General features: G+C 45.4%; 12 non-coding genes across 12 annotated transcripts; 9 read left to right on the top strand and 3 right to left on the bottom strand.

Moving 5' to 3' along the window:
- Window positions 1-584: 584 nt before the first annotated feature.
- trnay-gua (transfer RNA tyrosine (anticodon GUA)) lies at window positions 585-672 on the top strand. Its single transcript is given in 2 exon segments — window positions 585-621; window positions 637-672. It is a non-coding gene; the product is annotated as a tRNA-Tyr (tRNA).
- A 171-nt stretch (window positions 673-843) lies between these two features.
- Window positions 844-915, bottom strand: trnae-cuc (transfer RNA glutamic acid (anticodon CUC)). The gene has a single exon. It is a non-coding gene; the product is annotated as a tRNA-Glu (tRNA).
- Window positions 916-1,903: 988 nt separating this feature from the next.
- trnar-acg (transfer RNA arginine (anticodon ACG)) lies at window positions 1,904-1,976 on the top strand. The gene has a single exon. It is a non-coding gene; the product is annotated as a tRNA-Arg (tRNA).
- Window positions 1,977-3,657: 1,681 nt separating this feature from the next.
- Window positions 3,658-3,730, top strand: trnar-acg (transfer RNA arginine (anticodon ACG)). Its single transcript has one exon. It is a non-coding gene; the product is annotated as a tRNA-Arg (tRNA).
- A 199-nt stretch (window positions 3,731-3,929) lies between these two features.
- trnae-cuc (transfer RNA glutamic acid (anticodon CUC)) lies at window positions 3,930-4,001 on the bottom strand. The gene has a single exon. It is a non-coding gene; the product is annotated as a tRNA-Glu (tRNA).
- Window positions 4,002-4,830: 829 nt separating this feature from the next.
- On the top strand, window positions 4,831-4,903 carry trnar-acg (transfer RNA arginine (anticodon ACG)). The gene has a single exon. It is a non-coding gene; the product is annotated as a tRNA-Arg (tRNA).
- A 1,683-nt stretch (window positions 4,904-6,586) lies between these two features.
- Window positions 6,587-6,659, top strand: trnar-acg (transfer RNA arginine (anticodon ACG)). Its single transcript has one exon. It is a non-coding gene; the product is annotated as a tRNA-Arg (tRNA).
- Window positions 6,660-7,271: 612 nt separating this feature from the next.
- trnay-gua (transfer RNA tyrosine (anticodon GUA)) lies at window positions 7,272-7,358 on the top strand. The gene is given in 2 exon segments: window positions 7,272-7,308; window positions 7,323-7,358. It is a non-coding gene; the product is annotated as a tRNA-Tyr (tRNA).
- Window positions 7,359-7,529: 171 nt separating this feature from the next.
- On the bottom strand, window positions 7,530-7,601 carry trnae-cuc (transfer RNA glutamic acid (anticodon CUC)). The gene has a single exon. It is a non-coding gene; the product is annotated as a tRNA-Glu (tRNA).
- A 3,270-nt stretch (window positions 7,602-10,871) lies between these two features.
- trnay-gua (transfer RNA tyrosine (anticodon GUA)) lies at window positions 10,872-10,958 on the top strand. The gene is given in 2 exon segments: window positions 10,872-10,908; window positions 10,923-10,958. It is a non-coding gene; the product is annotated as a tRNA-Tyr (tRNA).
- Window positions 10,959-13,043: 2,085 nt separating this feature from the next.
- On the top strand, window positions 13,044-13,130 carry trnay-gua (transfer RNA tyrosine (anticodon GUA)). The gene is given in 2 exon segments: window positions 13,044-13,080; window positions 13,095-13,130. It is a non-coding gene; the product is annotated as a tRNA-Tyr (tRNA).
- A 657-nt stretch (window positions 13,131-13,787) lies between these two features.
- trnae-uuc (transfer RNA glutamic acid (anticodon UUC)) lies at window positions 13,788-13,859 on the top strand. Its single transcript has one exon. It is a non-coding gene; the product is annotated as a tRNA-Glu (tRNA).
- The last annotated feature ends 5,108 nt before the right edge of the window (window positions 13,860-18,967 follow it).

Raw genomic sequence — 18,967 nt, 5'->3', positions numbered from 1 at the left:
CTTAGCCGTTTTATTATTTCCTTTTATTATCCCATAGTTTTTGTTATTAATATTATTGGATTGGTTGAGAAATATTAAAAATTGACAGTCCAACAATAGGCTGCTTTTTCAGTAGGATAACGGTTACCATACAATACTATGCGTCTTTTCAAATGCATTGCATGAGTACTGTCACAAGGACTTGCTTTACGACCAGTTTACAGTGTCTATTATGCCATCGCAGGAATCAGAGGAAACTGAACCCCCTTGGCGAGGCAAATGAGAGCTCCCTCTGTTGAGCCTGATGAAATTGAATTCAGTAAACATTCCCTTCGGATCATTCGCATGTTCTTAAAGGGGGCGGTCACACACTAAAAGCAAAAGGGCCTGCTCCAGGTGGAAAGAAGATCCCATATGATCTAGCGGTTAGGATTCCTGGTTTTCACCCAGGCGGCCGGGGTTCGACTCCCGGTATGAGAAGATTGGGTTGCCTTTGCATCACTTAATCGAAACAAACAGCACGTCTGTCTGTGCCAGTAGCAGTTTTAGCCAGTGGCAGAGCTTCAGCAACCTGATATGTTGAGGTTCTGTCCCCAATCAGTGTGCCTTCGATAGCTCAGCTGGTAGAGCGGAGGACTGTAGGTTTGCAAGTTTGCAATCCTTAGGTCGCTGGTTCGACTCCGGCTCGAAGGAGGTCTTTTTCACACATAAACATTTCCGTGGCCGTGCTTCTCGACGAGGGCTTCAGCGCTTGAGTTCATAGTTCGGCTTTTTAAATTCACGTCTTCCGGTGGTGGGCAAAAGCGCTTGAGTTCATAGTTCGGCATTTTAAAATCACGTCCTCCGGTGGTGGGCAAAAGCTCATTCCCTGACCGGGAGTCGAACCCAGGCCACGGCGGTGAGAGCGCCAAATCCTAACCACTAGACCACCAGGGAAGGTCTGTTGACTCCTGCCCCTCAAGCCCGCCTGTTGGCCTCTACCAGATTTTGCAGCAAGACCACTAATACTTGTATTTTCCTCCAGGAGAGGAGAAGTCACTGACCCCTGACCCTGGATCCCAGATCTTCCGCTGACAAACTGTCACAGACTCTGTAGGAATATCCTGACAACACCACAACTTGCCATGAAAACAAAGCAACCGAGATCCCCAACATGTGAGGCCTCCATCTCGAAGGTTTTTATAGCAGTTTTTTGCAGACGTCTCTTAACCTGGATCCCAGTTCTTCCACTGAGAAACTGGCACAGACTCTGTAGGAATATCCTAACAACACCACAACTTGCCATGAACACAAAAAAATTAAGATCCCCAACATGTGAGTTCTCCATCTCGAAGGTTTTTATAGCAGTTTTTTGCAGACGTCTCTGACCCTGGATCCCAGTTCTTCCTCTGAGAAACTGTCACAGACTCTGTAGGAATATCCTAACAACACCACAACTTGCCATGAACACAAAAAATGTAAGATCCCCAACATGTGAGGCCTCCATCTCGAAGGTTTTATAGCAGTTTTTTGCAGACGTTTCTGACCCTGGATCCCAGTTCTTCCGCTGATAAACTGTCACAGGCTCAGTAGGCATATCCTAACAACACCACAACTTGCCATGAAAACAAAACCAATGAGATCCCCAACATGTGAGGCCTGCATCTCGAAGGTTTTTATATCAGTTTTTTGCAGACGTCTCTGGCCCTGGATCCCAGTTCTTCTGCTGAGAAACTGTCACAGGCTCTGTAGGAATATCCTAACAACACCACAACTTAACATGAAAAAAACGAGATCCCCAACATGTGAGGCCTCCATCTCGAAGGTTTTTGTAGCAGGCCCCTCATCTGACCCCTTCCTGATGTTGGCTCCAGGTCTGTTAATAGCGTGAGAAAAAGTAGATTTCATGACAGGGCTCTGCCCAGTCAAATACCAACAGTTAGGTGGGCCAGTGGCGCAATGGATAACGCGTCTGACTACGGATCAGAAGATTCCAGGTTCGACTCCTGGCTGGCTCAATCTGCCTCTTTTACTACGCTGTCAGCCCTTAGCCGTTTTATTATTTCCTTTTATTATCCCATAGTTCTTGTTATTAATATTATTGGATTGGTTAAGAAATATTAAAAATTGACAGTCCAACAATAGGCTGCTTTGTCAGTAGGATAACGGTTACCATACAATACTATGCGTCTTTTCAAATGCATTGCATGAGTACTGTCACAAGCACCTTGCTTTACGACCAGTTTATAGTGTCTATTATGCCATCGCAGGAATCGGAGGAAACTGAATCCCCTTGGCGAGGCAAATGAGAGCTCCCTCTGTTGAGCCTGATGAAATTGAATTCAGTAAACATTCCCTTCGGATCATTCCCATGTTCTTAAAGGGGGCGGTCACACACTAAAAGCAAAAGGGCCTGCTCCGGGTGGAAAGAAGATCCCATATGGTCTAGCGGTCAGGATTCCTGGTTTTCACCCAGGCGGCTGGGGGTCGACTCCCGGTATGAGAAGATTGCGTTGCCTTTGCATCACTTAATCGAAACAACCAGCATGTATGTCTGTGTAACCAGTGGCAGAGCTTCAGATACCTGATATGTTGAGGTTCATTCACCAATCAGTGTCCCTTCGATAGCTCAGCTGGTAGAGCAGAGGACTGTAGGTAGCACGTTGGCAATCCTTAGCTCGCTGGTTCGACTGCGGCTCGAAGGAGGTCTTCTTCACACATAAACATTTCCTTGGCCGTGCTTCTCGACGAGGGCGTCAGCGCTTGAGTTCGTAGTTCGGCATTTTAAAATCACGTCCTCCGGTGGTGGGCAAAAGCTCATTCCCTGACCGGGAATATTGAACCCAGGCCGCGGTGGTGAGAGCGCCAAATACTAACCACTAGACCACCAGGGAAGGTCTGTTGATGCCTGTCCCTCAAGACCACCTGTTGGCCTCTACCAGATTTTGCAGCAAGACCACTAATGCTTGTATTTTCCTCCAGGAGAGGAGACGTCACTGACCCTTGACCCTGGATCCCAGATCTTCCGCAGACAAACTGTCACAGACTCTGTAGGAATATCCTAACAATACCACAAAATGCCATGAAAACAAAGCAACCGAGATCCCCAACATGTGAGGCCTCCATCTGGAAGGTTTTTATAGCAGTTTTTTGCAGACGTCTCTGACCCTGGATCCCAGTTCTTCTGCTGAGAAACTGTCACAGGCTCTGTAAGAATATCCTAACAACACCACAACTTGCCATGAACACAAAAAATTTAAGATCCCCAACATGTGAGGCCTCCCAAAGGTTTATATAGCAGTTTTTTGCAGACGTCTCTGACCCTGGATCCCAGTTCTTCCGCTGAGAAACTGTCACAGGCTCAGTAGGAATATCCTAACAACACCACAACTTGCCATGAAAACTAAACCAATGAGATCCCCAACATGTGAGGCCTGCATCGCAAAGTTTTTTATAGCAGTTTTTTGCAGATGTCTCTGGCCCTGGATCCCAGTCCTTCTGCTGAGAAACTGTCACAGGCTCTGTAGGAATATCCTAACAACAAAGAGATCCCCAACATGTGAGGCCTCCATCTCGAAGGTTTTTGTAGCAGGCCCCTCATCTGACCCCTTCCTGATGTTGGCTCCAGGTCTGTTAATAGCATGAGAAAAAGTAGATTTCATGACAGGGCTCTTCCCAGTCAAACACAAACAGTTAGGTGGGCCAGTGGCGCAATGGATAACGCGTCTGACTACGAATCAGAAGATTCCAGGTTCGACTCCTGGCTGGCTCGATCTTCCTCTTTTACTACGCTGTCAGCCCTTAGCCGTATTATTATTTCCTTTTATTATCCCATAGTTTTTGTTATTAATATTATTGGATTGGTTGAGAAATATTAAAAATTGACAGTCCAACAATAGGCTCCTTTGTTTCGCTTGAGTTCGTAGTTCTGCATTTTAAATTCACGTCCTCCGGTGGTGGGCAAAAGCTCATTCCCTGACCGGGAATCGAACCCAGGCCACGGCGGTGAGAGCGCCAAATCCTAACCACTAGACCACCTGGGAAGGTCTGTTGACTCCTGCCCCTCAAGCCCAGCTGTTGGCCTCTACCAGATTTTGCAGCAAGACCACTAATACTTGTATTTTCCTCCAGGAGAGGAGACGTCACTGACCCCTGACCCTGGATCCCAGATCTTCCGCTGACAAACTGTCACAGACTCTGTAGGAATATCCTGACAACACCACAACTTGCCATAAAAACAAAGCAACCGAGATCCCCAACATGTGAGGCCTCCATCTCGAAGGTTTTTATAGCAGTTTTTTGCAGACGTCTCTTAACCTGGATCCCAGTTCTTCCACTGAGAAACTGGCACAGACTCTGTAGGAATATCCTAACAACACCACAACTTGCCATGAACACAAAAAATTTAAGATCCCCAACATGTGAGGCCTCCATCTCGAAGGTTTTATAGCAGTTTTTTGCAGACGTTTCTGACCCTGGATCCCAGTTCTTCCGCTGATAAACTGTCACAGGCTCAGTAGGCATATCCTAACAACACCACAACTTGCCATGAAAACAAAACCAATGAGATCCCCAACATGTGAGGCCTGCATCTCGAAGGTTTTTATATCAGTTTTTTGCAGACGTCTCTGGCCCTGGATCCCAGTTCTTCTGCTGAGAAACTGTCACAGGCTCTGTAGGAATATCCTAACAACACCACAACTTAACATGAAAAAAACGAGATCCCCAACATGTGAGGCCTCCATCTCGAAGGTTTTTGTAGCAGGCCCCTCATCTGACCCCTTCCTGATGTTGGCTCCAGGTCTGTTAATAGCGTGAGAAAAAGTAGATTTCATGACACGGCTCTGCCCAGTCAAATACCAACAGTTAGGTGGGCCAGTGGCGCAAGGGAAAATGCGTCTGACTACGAATCAGAAGATTCCAGGTTCGACTCCTGGCTGGCTCGATCTGGCTCTTTTACTACGCTGTCAGCCCTTAGCCGTTTTATTATTACCTTTTATTATCCCATAGTTTTTGTTATTAATATTATTGGATTGTTTGAGAAATATTAAAGATTGACAGTCCAACAATAGGCTGCTTTGTCAGTAGGATAACGGTTACCATACAATACTATGCGTCTTTTCAAATGCATTGCTTGAGTACTGTCACAAGCACCTTGCTTTACGACCAGTTTATAGTGTCTATTATGCCATCGCAGGAATCGGAGGAAACTGAATCCCCTTGGCGAGGCAAATGAGAGCTCCCTCTGTTGAGCCTGATGAAATTGAATTCAGTAAACATTCCCTTCGGATCATTCCCATGTTCTTAAAGGGGGCGGTCACACACAAAAAGCAAAAGGGCCTGCTCCAGGTGGAAAGAAGATTCCATATGGTCTAGCGGTCAGGATTCCTGGTTTTCACCCAGGCGGCTGGGGGTCGACTCCCGGTATGAGAAGATTGGGTTGCCTTTGCATCACTTAATCGAAACAACCAGCATGTATGTTAGTGTAACCAGTGGCAGAGCTTCAGCAACCTGATATGTTGAGGTTCAGTCACCAATCAGTGTCCCTTCGATAGCTCAGCTGGTAGAGCAGAGGACTGTAGGTAGCACGTTGGCAATCCTTAGCTCGCTGGTTCGACTGCGGCTCGAAGGAGGTCTTCTTCACACATAAACATTTCCTTGGCCGTGCTTCCCGACGAGGGCGTCAGCGCTTGAGTTCGTAGTTCGGCATTTTAAAATCAAGGCCTCCGGTGGTGGGCAAAAGCTCATTCCCTGACCGTGAATCGAACCCAGGCCGCGGCGGTGAGAGCGCCGAATCCTAACCACTAGACCACCAGGTAAGGTCTGTTGACGCCTGCCCCTCAAGCCCGTCTGTTGACCTCTACCAGATTTTGCAGCAAGACCACTAATACTTGTATTTTCCTCCAGGAGAGGAGACGTCACTGACCCCTGACCCTGGATCCCAGATCTTCCGCTGACAAACTGTCACAGACTCTGTAGGAATATCCTAATAACACCTCAACTTGCCATGAAAACAAAGCAACCGAGATCCCCAACATGTGAGGCCTGCATCTCGAAGGTTTTTATAGCAGTTTTTTGCAGACGTCTCTGGCCCTGGATCCCAGTTCTTCTGCTGAGAAACTGTCACAGGCTCTGTAGGAATATCCTAACAACACCACAACTTGCCATGAACACAAAAAATTTAAGATCCCCAACATGTGAGGCCTCCATCTCAAAGGTTTTTATAGCAGTTTTTTGCAGACATCTCTGACCCTGGATCCCAGTTCTTCCGCTGAGAAACTGTCACAGGCTCAGTAGGAATATCCTAACAACACCACAACTTGCCATGAAAACAAAACCAATGAGATCCCCAACATGTGAGGCCTGCATCTCGAAGGTTTTTATAGCAGTTTTTTGCAGATGTCTCTGGCCCTGGATCCCAGTTCTTCTGCTGAGAAACTGTCACAGGCTCTGTAGGAATATCCTAACAACAACGAGATCCCCAACATGTGAGGCCTCCATCTCGAAGGTTTTTGTAGCAGGCCCCTCATCTGACCCCTTCCTGATGTTGGCTCCAGGTCTGTTTATAGCATGAGAAAAAGTAGATTTCATGACAGGCCTCTTCACAGTCAAACACCAACAGGTAGGTGGCCCAGTGGCGCAATGGATAACGCGTCTGACTACGAATCAGAAGATTCCAGGTTCGACTCCTGGCTGGCTCGATCTGCCTCTTTTACTACGCTGTCAGCCCTTAGCCGTTTTATTATTTCCTTTTATTATCCCATAGTTTTTGTTATTAATATTATTGGATTGGTTGAGAAATATTAAAAATTGACAGTCCAACAATAGGCTGCTTTTTCAGTAGGATAACGGTTACCATACAATACTATGCGTCTTTTCAAATGCATTGCATGAGTACTGTCACAAGGACTTGCTTTACGACCAGTTTACAGTGTCTATTATGCCATCGCAGGAATCGGAGGAAACTGAACCCCCTTGGCGAGGCAAATGAGAGCTCCCTCTGTTGAGCCTGATGAAATTGAATTCAGTAAACATTCCCTTCGGATCATTCGCATGTTCTTAAAGGGGGCGGTCACACACTAAAAGCAAAAGGGCCTGCTCCAGGTGGAAAGAAGATCCCATATGATCTAGCGGTCAGGATTCCTGGTTTTCACCCAGGCGGCCGGGGTTCGACTCCCGGTATGAGAAGATTGGGTTGCCTTTGCATCACTTAATCGAAACAAACAGCACGTCTGTCTGTGCCAGTAGCAGTTTTAGCCAGTGGCAGAGCTTCAGCAACCTGATATGTTGAGGTTCTGTTCCGAATCAGTGTGCCTTCGATAGCTCAGCTGGTAGAGCGGAGGACTGTAGGTGGCAAGTTGGCAATCCTTAGGTCGCTGGTTCGACTCCGGCTCGAAGGAGGTCTTTTTCACACATAAACATTTCCGTGGCCGTGCTTCTCAACGAGGGCTTCAGCGCTTGAGTTCATAGTTCGGCTTTTTAAATTCACGTCTTCCGGTGGTGGGCAAAAGCGCTTGAGTTCATAGTTCTGCATTTTAAATTCACGTCCTCCGGTGGTGGGCAAAAGCTCATTCCCTGACCGGGAATCGAACCCAGGCCACGGCGGTGAGAGCGCCAAATCCTAACCACTAGACCACCTGGGAAGGTCTGTTGACTCCTGCCCCTCAAGCCCAGCTGTTGGCCTCTACCAGATTTTGCAGCAAGACCACTAATACTTGTATTTTCCTCCAGGAGAGGAGACGTCACTGACCCCTGACCCTGGATCCCAGATCTTCCGCTGACAAACTGTCACAGACTCTGTAGGAATATCCTGACAACACCACAACTTGCCATAAAAACAAAGCAACCGAGATCCCCAACATGTGAGGCCTCCATCTCGAAGGTTTTTATAGCAGTTTTTTGCAGACGTCTCTTAACCTGGATCCCAGTTCTTCCACTGAGAAACTGGCACAGACTCTGTAGGAATATCCTAACAACACCACAACTTGCCATGAACACAAAAAATGTAAGATCCCCAACATGTGAGGCCTCCATCTCGAAGGTTTTATAGCAGTTTTTTGCAGACGTTTCTGACCCTGGATCCCAGTTCTTCCGCTGATAAACTGTCACAGGCTCAGTAGGCATATCCTAACAACACCACAACTTGCCATGAAAACAAAACCAATGAGATCCCCAACATGTGAGGCCTGCATCTCGAAGGTTTTTATATCAGTTTTTTGCAGACGTCTCTGGCCCTGGATCCCAGTTCTTCTGCTGAGAAACTGTCACAGGCTCTGTAGGAATATCCTAACAACACCACAACTTAACATGAAAAAAACGAGATCCCCAACATGTGAGGCCTCCATCTCGAAGGTTTTTGTAGCAGGCCCCTCATCTGACCCCTTCCTGATGTTGGCTCCAGGTCTGTTAATAGCGTGAGAAAAAGTAGATTTCATGACACGGCTCTGCCCAGTCAAATACCAACAGTTAGGTGGGCCAGTGGCGCAAGGGAAAATGCGTCTGACTACGAATCAGACGATTCCAGGTTCGACTCCTGGCTGGCTCGATCTGCCTCTTTTACTACGCTGTCAGCCTTTAGCCGTTTTATTATTTCCTTTTATTATCCCATAGTTCTTGTTATTAATATTATTGGATTGGTTGAGAAATATTAAAAATTGACAGTCCAACAATAGGCTGCTTTGTCAGTAGGATAACGGTTACCATACAATACTATGCGTCTTTTCAAATGCATTGCATGAGTACTGTCACAAGCACCTTGCTTTACGACCAGTTTATAGTGTCTATTATGCCATCGCAGGAATCGGAGGAAACTGAATCCCCTTGGCGAGGCAAATGAGAGCTCCCTTTGTTGAGCCTGATGAAATTGAATTCAGTAAACATTCCCTTCGGATCATTCCCATGTTCTTAAAGGGGGCGGTCACACACTAAAAGCAAAACGGCCTGCTCCAGGTGGAAAGAAGATCCCATATGGTCTAGCGGTCAGGATTCCTGGTTTTCACCCAGGCGGCTGGGGTCGACTCCCGGTATGAGAAGATTGGGTTGCCTTTGCATCACTTAAACGAAACAACCAGCACGTATGTCTGTGCTAGTAGCAGATTTAGCCAGTGGCGGAGCTTCAGCAACCTGATATGTTGAAGTTCTGTCACCAGTCAGTGTGCCTTCGATAGCTCAGCTGGTAGAGCGGAGGAATGTAGGTGGCAAGTTGGCAATCCTTAAGTCGCTTGTTCGACTCCGGCTCGAAGGAGGTCTTTTTCACACATAAACATTTCCTTGGCCGTGCTTCTCGACGAGGGCATCAGCGCTTGACTTCGTAGTTCAGCATTTTAAAATTACGTCCTCCGGTGGTGGGCAAAAGCTCATTCCCTGACCGGGAATATCGAACCCGGGCCGCGGTGGTGAGAGCGCCAAATACCAACCACTAGACCACCAGGGAAGGTCTGTTGATGCCTGTCCCTCAAGACCGGCTGTTGGCCTCTACCAGATTTTGCAGCAAGACCACTAATACTTGTATTTTCCTCCATGAGAGGAGACGTCACTGACCCCTGACCCTGGATCCCAGATCGTCCGCAGACAAACTGTCACAGACTCTGTAGGAATATCCTAACAATACCACAACTTTCCATGAAAACAAAGCAACCGAGATCCCCAACATGTGAGGCCTCCATCTCGAAGGTTTTTATAGCAGTTTTTTGCAGACGTCTCTGACCCTGGATCCCAGTTCTTCTGCTGAGAAACTGTCACAGGCTCTGTAGGAATATCCTAACAACACCACAACTTGCCATGAACACAAAAAATGTAAGATCCCCAACATGTGAGGCCTCCATCTCAAAGGTTTTTATAGCAGTTTTTTGCAGACGTCTCTGACCCTGGATCCCAGTTCTTCCGCTGAGAAACTGTCACAGGCTCAGTAGGAATATCCTAACAACACCACAACTTGCCATGAAAACAAAACCAATGAGATCCCCAACATGTGAGGCCTGCATCGCAAAGGTTTTTATAGCAGTTTTTTGCAGATGTCTCTGGCCCTGGATCCCAGTTCTTCTGCTGAGAAACTGTTACAGGCTCTGTAGGAATATCCTAACAACAACGAGATCCCCAACATGTGAGGCCTCCATCTCGAAGGTTTTTGTAGCAGGCCCCTCATCTGACCCCTTCCTGATGTTGGCTCCAGGTCTGTTAATAGCATGAGAAAAAGTAGATTTCATGACAGGCCTCTTCCCAGTCAAACACCAACAGTTAGGTGGGTCAGTGGCGCAATGGATATCGGGTCTGACTACGAATCAGAAGATTCCAGGTTCGACTCCTGGCTGGCTCGATCTTGCTCTTTTACTACGCTGTCAGCCCTTAGCCGTTTTATTATTTCCTTTTATTATCCCATAGTTTTTGTTATTAATATTATTGGATTGTTTGAGAAATATTAAAAATTGACAGTCCAACAATAGGCTGCTTTGTCAGTAGGATAACGGTTACCATACAATACTATGCGTCTTTTCAAATGCATTGCTTGAGTACTGTCACAAGCACCTTGCTTTACGACCAGTTTATAGTGTCTATTATGCCATCGCAGGAATCGGAGGAAACTGAATCCCCTTGGCGAGGCAAATGAGAGCTCCCTCTGTTGAGCCTGATGAAATTGAATTCAGTAAACATTCCCTTCGGATCATTCCCATGTTCTTAAAGGGGGCGGTCACACACTAAAAGCAAAAGGGCCTACTCCAGGTGGAAAGAAGATCCCATATGGTCTAGCGGTCAGGATTCCTGGTTTTCACCCAGGCGGCTGGGGTTAGACTCCCGGTATGAGAAGATTGGGTTGCCTTTGCATCACTTAATCGAAACAACCAGCACGTATGTCTGTTACCAGTGGCAGAGCTTCAGCAACGTGATATGGTGAGGTTCAATCCCCAATCAGTGTCCCTTCGATAGCTCAGCTGGTAGAGCGGAGGACTGTAGGTAGCACGTTGGCAATCCTTAGCTCGCTGGTTCGACTGCGGCTCGAAGGAGGTCATTTTCACACATAAACATTTCCTTGGCCGTGCTTCTCGACGAGGGCGTCAGCGCTTGAGTTCGTAGTTCGGCATTTTAAAATCAAGGCCTCCGGTGGTGGGCAAAAGCTCATTCCCTGACCGTGAATCGAACCCAGGCCGCGGCGGTGAGAGCGCCGAATCCTAACCACTAGACCACCAGGTAAGGTCTGTTCACGCCTGCCCCTCAAGCCCGTCTGTTGACCTCTACCAGATTTTGCAGCAAGACCACTAATACTTGTATTTTCCTCCAGGAGAGGAGACGTCACTGACCCCTGACCCTGGATCCCAGTTCTTCCGCTGACAAACTGTCACAGACTCTGTAGGAATATCCTAATAACACCACACCTTTCCATGAAAACAAAGCAACCGAGATCCCCTACATGTGAGGCCTCCATCTCGAAGGTTTTTATAGCAGTTTTTTGCAGACGTCTCTGACCCTGGATCCCAGTTCTTCCTCTGAGAAACTGTCACAGACTCTGTAGGAATATCCTAACAACACCACAACTTGCCATGAACACAAAAAATGTAAGATCCCCAACATGTGAGGCCTCCATCTCGAAGGTTTTATAGCAGTTTTTTGCAGACGTTTCTGACCCTGGATCCCAGTTCTTCCGCTGATAAACTGTCACAGGCTCAGTAGGCATATCCTAACAACACCACAACTTGCCATGAAAACAAAACCAATGAGATCCCCAACATGTGAGGCCTGCATCTCGAAGGTTTTTATATCAGTTTTTTGCAGACGTCTCTGGCCCTGGATCCCAGTTCTTCTGCTGAGAAACTGTCACAGGCTCTGTAGGAATATCCTAACAACAACGAGATCCCCAACATGTGAGGCCTCCATCTCGAAGGTTTTTGTAGCAGGCCCCTTATCTGACCCCTTCCTGATGTTGGCTCTAGGCCTGTTAATAGCATGAAAAAAAGTAGATTTCTGTAGGAATATCCTAACAACAACGAGATCCCCAACATGTGAGGCCTGCATCTCGAAGGTTTTTATAGCAGTTTTTTGCAGACGTCTCTGGCCCTGGATCCCAGTTTTTCTGCTGAGAAACTGTCACAGGCTCTGTAGGAATATCCTAACAACAACGAGATCCCCAACATGTGAGGCCTCCATCTTGAAGGTTTTTGTAGCAGGCCCCTCATCTGACCCCTTCCTGATGTTGGCTCCAGGTCTGTTAATAGCATGAGAAAAAGTAGATTTCTGTAGGAATATCCTAACAACAACGAGATCCCCAACATGTGAGGCCTCCATCTCGAAGGTTTTTGTAGCAGGCCCCACATCTGACCCCTTCCTGATGTTGGCTCCGGGTCTGTTAATACTATGAGAAAAAGTAGATGTCATGAAAGGCCTGTGCCCAGTCGAACACCAACAGTGCTGGCCAGTGGCGCAAAGGATAATGCGTCTGACTACGGATCAGGAGATTCTAGGTTCGACTCCTGGCTGGCTCGTTCTGCCTCTTTTACTACGCTGTCAGCCCTTAGCCGTTTTATTATTTCCTTTTATTATCCCATAGTTTTTGTTATTAATATTATTGGATTGGTTGAGAAATATTAAAAATTGACAGTCCAACAATAGGCTGCTTTGTCACTAGGATAACGGTTACCATACAATACTATGCGTCTTTTCAAATGCATTGCATGAGTACTTTCACAAGAACTTGCTTTACGACCAGTTTACAGTGTCTATTATGCCATCGCAGGAATCGGAGGAAACTGAACCCCCTTGGCGAGGCAAATGAGAGCTCCCTCTGTTGAGCCTGATGAAATTGAATTCAGTAAACATTCCCTTCGGATCATTCGCATGTTCTTAAAGGGGGCGGTCACACACTAAAAGCAAAAGGGCCTGCTCCAGGTGGAAAGAAGATCCCATATGATCTAGCGGTCAGGATTCCTGGTTTTCACCCAGGCGGCCGGGGTTCGACGCCCGCTATGAGAAGATTGGGTTGCCTTTGCATCACTTAATCGAAACAAACAGCACGTCTGTCTGTGCCAGTAGCAGTTTTAGCCAGTGGCAGAGCTTCAGCAACCTGATATGTTGAGGTTCTGTCTCGAATCAGTGTGCCTTCGATAGCTCAGCTGGTAGAGCGGAGGACTGTAGGTGGCAAGTTGGCAATCCTTAGGTCGCTGGTTTGACTCCGGCTCGAAGGAGGTCTTTTTCACACATAAACATTTCCGTGGCCGTGCTTCTCGACGAGGGCTTCAGCGCTTGAGTTCATAGTTCGGCATTTTAAATTCACGTCCTCCGGTGGTGGGCAAAAGCTCATTCCCTGACCGGGAATCGAACCCCGGGCCGTGGCAGTGAGAGCGCCGAATCCTAACCACTAGACCACCAGGTAAGGTCTGTTGATGCCTGCCCCTCAAGCCGGTCTGTTGACCTCTACCAGATTTTGCAGCAAGACCACTAATACTTGTATTTTCCTCCAGGAGAGGAGACGTCACTGACCCCTGACCCTGGATCCCAGATCTTCCGCTGACAAACTGTCACAGACTCTGTAGGAATATCCTAATAACACCACAACTTGCCATGAAAACAAAGCAACCGAGATCCCCAACATGTGAGGCCTCCATCTCGAAGGTTTTTATAGCAGTTTTTTGCAGACGTCTCTTAACCTGGATCCCAGTTCTTCCACTGAGAAACTGTCACAGACTCTGTAGGAATATCCTAACAACACCACAACTTGCCATGAACACAAAAAATGTAAGATCTCCAACATGTGAGGCCTCCCCCTTCGGATCATTCCCATGTTCTTAAAGGGGGCGGTCACACACTAAAAGCAAAAGGGCCTGCTCCAGGTGGAAAGAAGATCCCATATGATCTAGCGGTCAGGATTCCTGGTTTTCACTCAGGCGGCCTGGGTTCGAATCCCGGTATGAGAAGATTGGGTTGCCTTTGCATATCTTGATCGAAACAACCAGCATGTATGCCTGTGTCACTAGCAGTTTTAGCCAGTTGCAGAGCTTCAGCAACCTGATATATTGAGTTTCAGTCCCCAATCAGTGTGCCTTCGATAGCTCAGATGGTAGAGCGGAGGTCTGTAGATGGCACGTTGGCAATCCTTAGGTAGCTGGTTCGACTCTGGCTCCAAGGAGGTCATTTTCACACATAAACATTTCCTTGGCCATGCTTCTCGACGAGGGCTTCAGCGCTTGAGTTCGTAGTTCGGCATTTTAAAATCACGTCCTCCGGTGGTGGGCGAAACCTCATTCCCTGACCGGGAATCGAAACCCAGGCCGCGGCGGTGAGAGCGCCGAATCCTAACCACTAGACCACCAGTGAAGGTCTGTTGACACCTGCCCCTCAAGCCCAGCTGTTGGCATCAACCAGATTTTGCAGCAAGACCACTAATACTTGTATTTTCCTCCAGGAGAGGAGACGTCACTGACCCCTGACCCTGGATCCCAGATATTCCGCTGACAAACTGTCACAGGGTGCTTCTTAATATCCCTCCTCGTCTCCTCTCTCCTCCGTCCTCCATCCTATGACCCGGACACAGATCGAGCTCAGCCATCTTTAACGACATCTCAATTCTCTAATTGCACCTTGAGGAGTCGAGGATCGAGGAGTGAGGAGGCTTTCAGAGGAGTCATGAGCAAGGATACACAGGTGTATCCTATGCGGAAGTGTTTTATAGACTAAACGTGACGCACGTATCAATTCTCCTCCCCCTTCACATCGATCACAATCGTTTTAATTTATACTTTACCTTTGCAGTTTATATAATCCACACGTCTCACATATTTCAACAGGGTATCTTGGTTTATAATTATTCATTATGAATTTCTTAAACAAACTTCAACAACGATCCTTTGAGCGCTGCTGAAGACGCGATGAAGTGACGCTCGAGTGATCAAGTAGGCTATTCCAATGTATAAAAAAAGGTTTTCATTCGATTCCCCCGTCCTCATTTTCTTTCCTAGCAGCCTTCCCTCGCATCCTACAGGGGGTGGAGCTGAGACACGAGGAAAGGAAGCGAGGAAAGGAAACGAGGATGCACAAATAAGGAATGAGAAGCACCCACAGACTCTGTAGGAATATCCTAACACCACAACTTGCCATGAAAACAAAGCAACCGAGATCCCCAACATGTGAGGCCTCCATCTCGAAGGTTTTTATAGCAGTTTTTTGCAGGCGTCTCTTAACCTGGATCCCAGTTCTTCCACTGAGAAACTGTCACAGACTCTGTAGGAATATCCTAACAACACCACAACTTGCCATGAACGCAAAAAATTTAAGATCCCCAACATGTGAGGCTTCCATCTCGAAGGTTTTTATACAGTGGCGGAACTAGAGTTTTATACATGGGGTGGCCAGGGGGTGGCCACTGCTACTTTCAGGGGTACACAGTACACACACACACACACACACACACACACACGCGCACACACGCACACACGCACACACGCACACATGCACACACACACACACACACACACACACACACACACACACACACACACACACACACACACACACAGAGTGAAAAAGCTTGTGGAAGGAATTGGGTCACTCTGTTTGTGTCTATAAGTGTTGAACATCCAAAATATTTGCAGAAAACAAAGCTGAAGCACCAAGGAGATAAGATATCGCATGTGTATGTTATGAACTGCTGCATTTATTTACAAAAAAACTCACATTTACAACAAAAAATATATATATTTTATTTGATCTTTTATTAGATATAGCAGGCATCAAGCAGACATTTCCTTGAAAAAGTTACTCAATTTTATTGCCCATCAATATAAAATCTTATCCTGGGAAGATTAAATACAACATAATTCTTTCTTTATAATAATTTAAAATAATTCTAATTCTATTTATTTAATTTATAATAATTTGTTTTGTGTTCATTTTTGGGTGAACTATCCTTTTAATCTGGCAAAATCATCTCAACTTAAATTCCTGAATTGGGTATGTGATTGACTGCCTGTGTCTGGTAGATGCTCTGACCTGTTGCTGGTTCTGAAGTCTGACCACACTGACTCTGACTAGCCAGTGGTGATGCAAGGGCTGGGGGGCTGTTTGCACCTGATCTGCCTGTTAGTCCAGTCATTTTAAGCCAAAATGGGGGTCAACCTTGAACAAATTGCAACAAGCAAACTCAACTGATTTTGTATCCTCAATATGTCCTGAGTAAGGAAAAAAAGTCCCAAAGAATCCCATTAGGGAAAGTTTAGAAAAAAAAAAAACACAAATGTAGCCTATTCATACGCCTATTCAAAATTACTGAGTTGATTACTTACATCAAGACAAAAAAAAATGTATTCCAAGTTTTTTAAAATTGTTTGTTAAGATGGACAAACGGTGCATAATCTAATTACGTATGTGCTAATTTGCATAAATACCACAACAGATCTAAACATTGGGTCTAGCCTGGTGAAAATGTCTTGTTGAATCTTGTTGACACAGTAAAATACTAAATGTTAAGGTCTGAATGGAACACATTTAGGCTACTACCCATGTACATTAATACATAGAGGCAGGAAGAAGTACTTTAGAAACCAGCCTTTTCTAATTATTGCAGAGATGGGGTTTGGGGCTGGGTCTGTGCGACTGTTTCTGGGGGACGAGTCTAAGGGAAGAACAGGAGACAAGGGTAAGGAGAATGCAGAAGACAAAAGGTAAGTAAAATAAAAAGTGAATCCCCAGAAACAGATTTCGAAACTTTCCCCTAATGGGATTCTTAGGGACTTTGTTTCCTTACTCAGGACATAATGAGGATACAAAATTATTTGAGTTTGCTTCTGTTGCAATTTGTTCAACCTTTTTTTCATAAAATGACTGGACTATGTTTGTGCTTATTTTTTTTAAAAATCTCTCCCTTTCTTTTCCTGTTTAATTGACCCTGTTCAAAAATATGACAAATTTAAAATATGATTCCAATCATATTCAAAATTCTAAAAATCATCCAATTACCAACATTTAACTCTTTCTCGCCAGTATAAAAAAAATGTGGTTTTGGTAATTTTCACAATTTCATGGCACCCCAGAATATTTTGTTGTATGAATATCTGAACATACCAAAAGAAAGAACAAACCCTGTGCTTTTAAAACAAAAACTAAAAAATAATGTTATTCTAGCTTCGTGCATCTTTTTTTTAATTAACACTTCGTGAGCTTAGAATTATACAGTTCTATCTCCGTTTAGGGTAGTTCTGAGAAATTGAGCATCAAAGTTTTTACATCCCTCCTGTTTTGTGAGATGGAACCTTTTTATTTTATTAATAACTACTAACAAAATATTTTTTTTTACAAAAATAACCCCACACAGGCATTAATAAACACCCAGTGGATAAGATTATGTCAAAAACTCAATTTCGACCAAAAGTGGAGATAGAACCGTATAATTCTAAGCTCACGACTTGAATGTTGGCAAGTTTCATAAAAAGCAACATGAGCAAAAAGCGGAGAAAATCGCATTTTTATCAAAGACTACATCTAGATCAGATTCATAATGATGATCAAAACACAGTAGATCGGGTCCATCAACAACCTACACCCAAAAAGCTTCATAGTCCTATAGTGATCGCATTATGATATTGCTTGTTTCTGCTCTTCTTTGCCTGAGTTTTGATCTCCTATCCTCACATTAGCTAGAACATTTGTATAGCCTGCTGTAATGTACACAAGGCAAGGTACTGTATATGCGTGTATTAGACCTAATGTAGGCTATTGGGAGCAAACCACCCTGATGCTAAACCTTAAAAGCTTACTTCAAATATGATGTTTTCTTATTCGGTGAAGTTCGGTATCTTGCAACCATCTCTCGTCCTCTGCTCGTCTGTTTGAAAACTGCGAGCGCAGCGCTGCCGGCGATCAGCAACTGCCAGTAGCAAATAAAATTTTGGGGTGGCAACCGGGGTGGCCAATCGCATGTCAGGGGTGTCCAGTGCCACCCCGGACCCCCCTCTGGCTCCGCCACTGTTTTTATAGCAGTTTTTTGCAGACATCTCTGACCCTGGATCCCAGTTCTTCCACTGAGAAACTGTCACAGACTCTGTAGGAATATCCTGTAAGGGGTGTACAGTTAAAGACCCAGAACCAGATATGAAGAATGAAGACCCAGAGTCAGAATTATAAAAAATTAAAGAAAATATTTACTGGAGATAGTTTGCAGTTTCATCAGCAGAAGTCAGCTTCAATACTCGCACAGGAGTTCGTAGGCCGCCCCGCTTACAGTTACAAAGATCACAGCAGTTATACCATTTCCAAGGTCTAAGCTACGTCATTGCTTACAGGTTGAATGATTCTCATTGGCTAAGAAACATTAAGAGCCTAAACAATTTAACACATGTGAGGAGATAGGGGTGCCTATCGCCATTAGTCAAGATAGTTGTCGTCCACTCATTAGATTTAGGTCTGTGGTGGCCTCGCAGGTTAGAGAAGGGCGCCGGGGTGTCTGGTCCGAACGTCCAGAACCTACATAGAATGTCATACGCACACACACACACACATAACAGACACTAGCAAATAACAGCTCCCATCAAGGCTGAAGAGAGTCTGAGCTCCTTATTATCAGTTAAGTATACCAAAACATAATGCTAAAACATTCACTCATTTGGGAGAAAAACAGATCACTGGCATTTACTCCGAAGGAAGGAAATATACTGGAAAGAATACATTTTAATACAACAATTAAAGTTCGATATAGTAACGCTCAATATAGCTTGACCATATGTCCAGCGAAGAATCATATGTGTCCACGCTGCCTTTAGGACCCTCTACTGATATCAGAGAAAGAGACAAACGGCCTTGTGGGTTACGTGGCCTTCGTGTCCTGCGTGTACTGCGTGCAATCTCAAAGTAAGATTGGAATGCACCTAAAAGAAACTGGTTGCTTACATCACATGCATTTAAGACAATATAATTTCACAAGCACAAAGAATATACAAATTATTATGTGATAATGAATATATTTGATTATTGATTTTTATAAAGGAAGTATATAAGCATTCAAAAGGATATGATTATAGATGTATTTGAAGAG

This window comes from Siphateles boraxobius, unplaced genomic scaffold, assembly GCF_051911475.1.
Source record: "Siphateles boraxobius isolate OS27281-9 unplaced genomic scaffold, OSU_SipBor_1 5, whole genome shotgun sequence".
Lineage (NCBI taxonomy): Eukaryota > Metazoa > Chordata > Actinopteri > Cypriniformes > Leuciscidae > Siphateles > Siphateles boraxobius.
The sequence above is the reverse complement of the archived record's forward strand: the minus strand, read 5'-3'. Positions and strand labels throughout refer to the sequence as shown.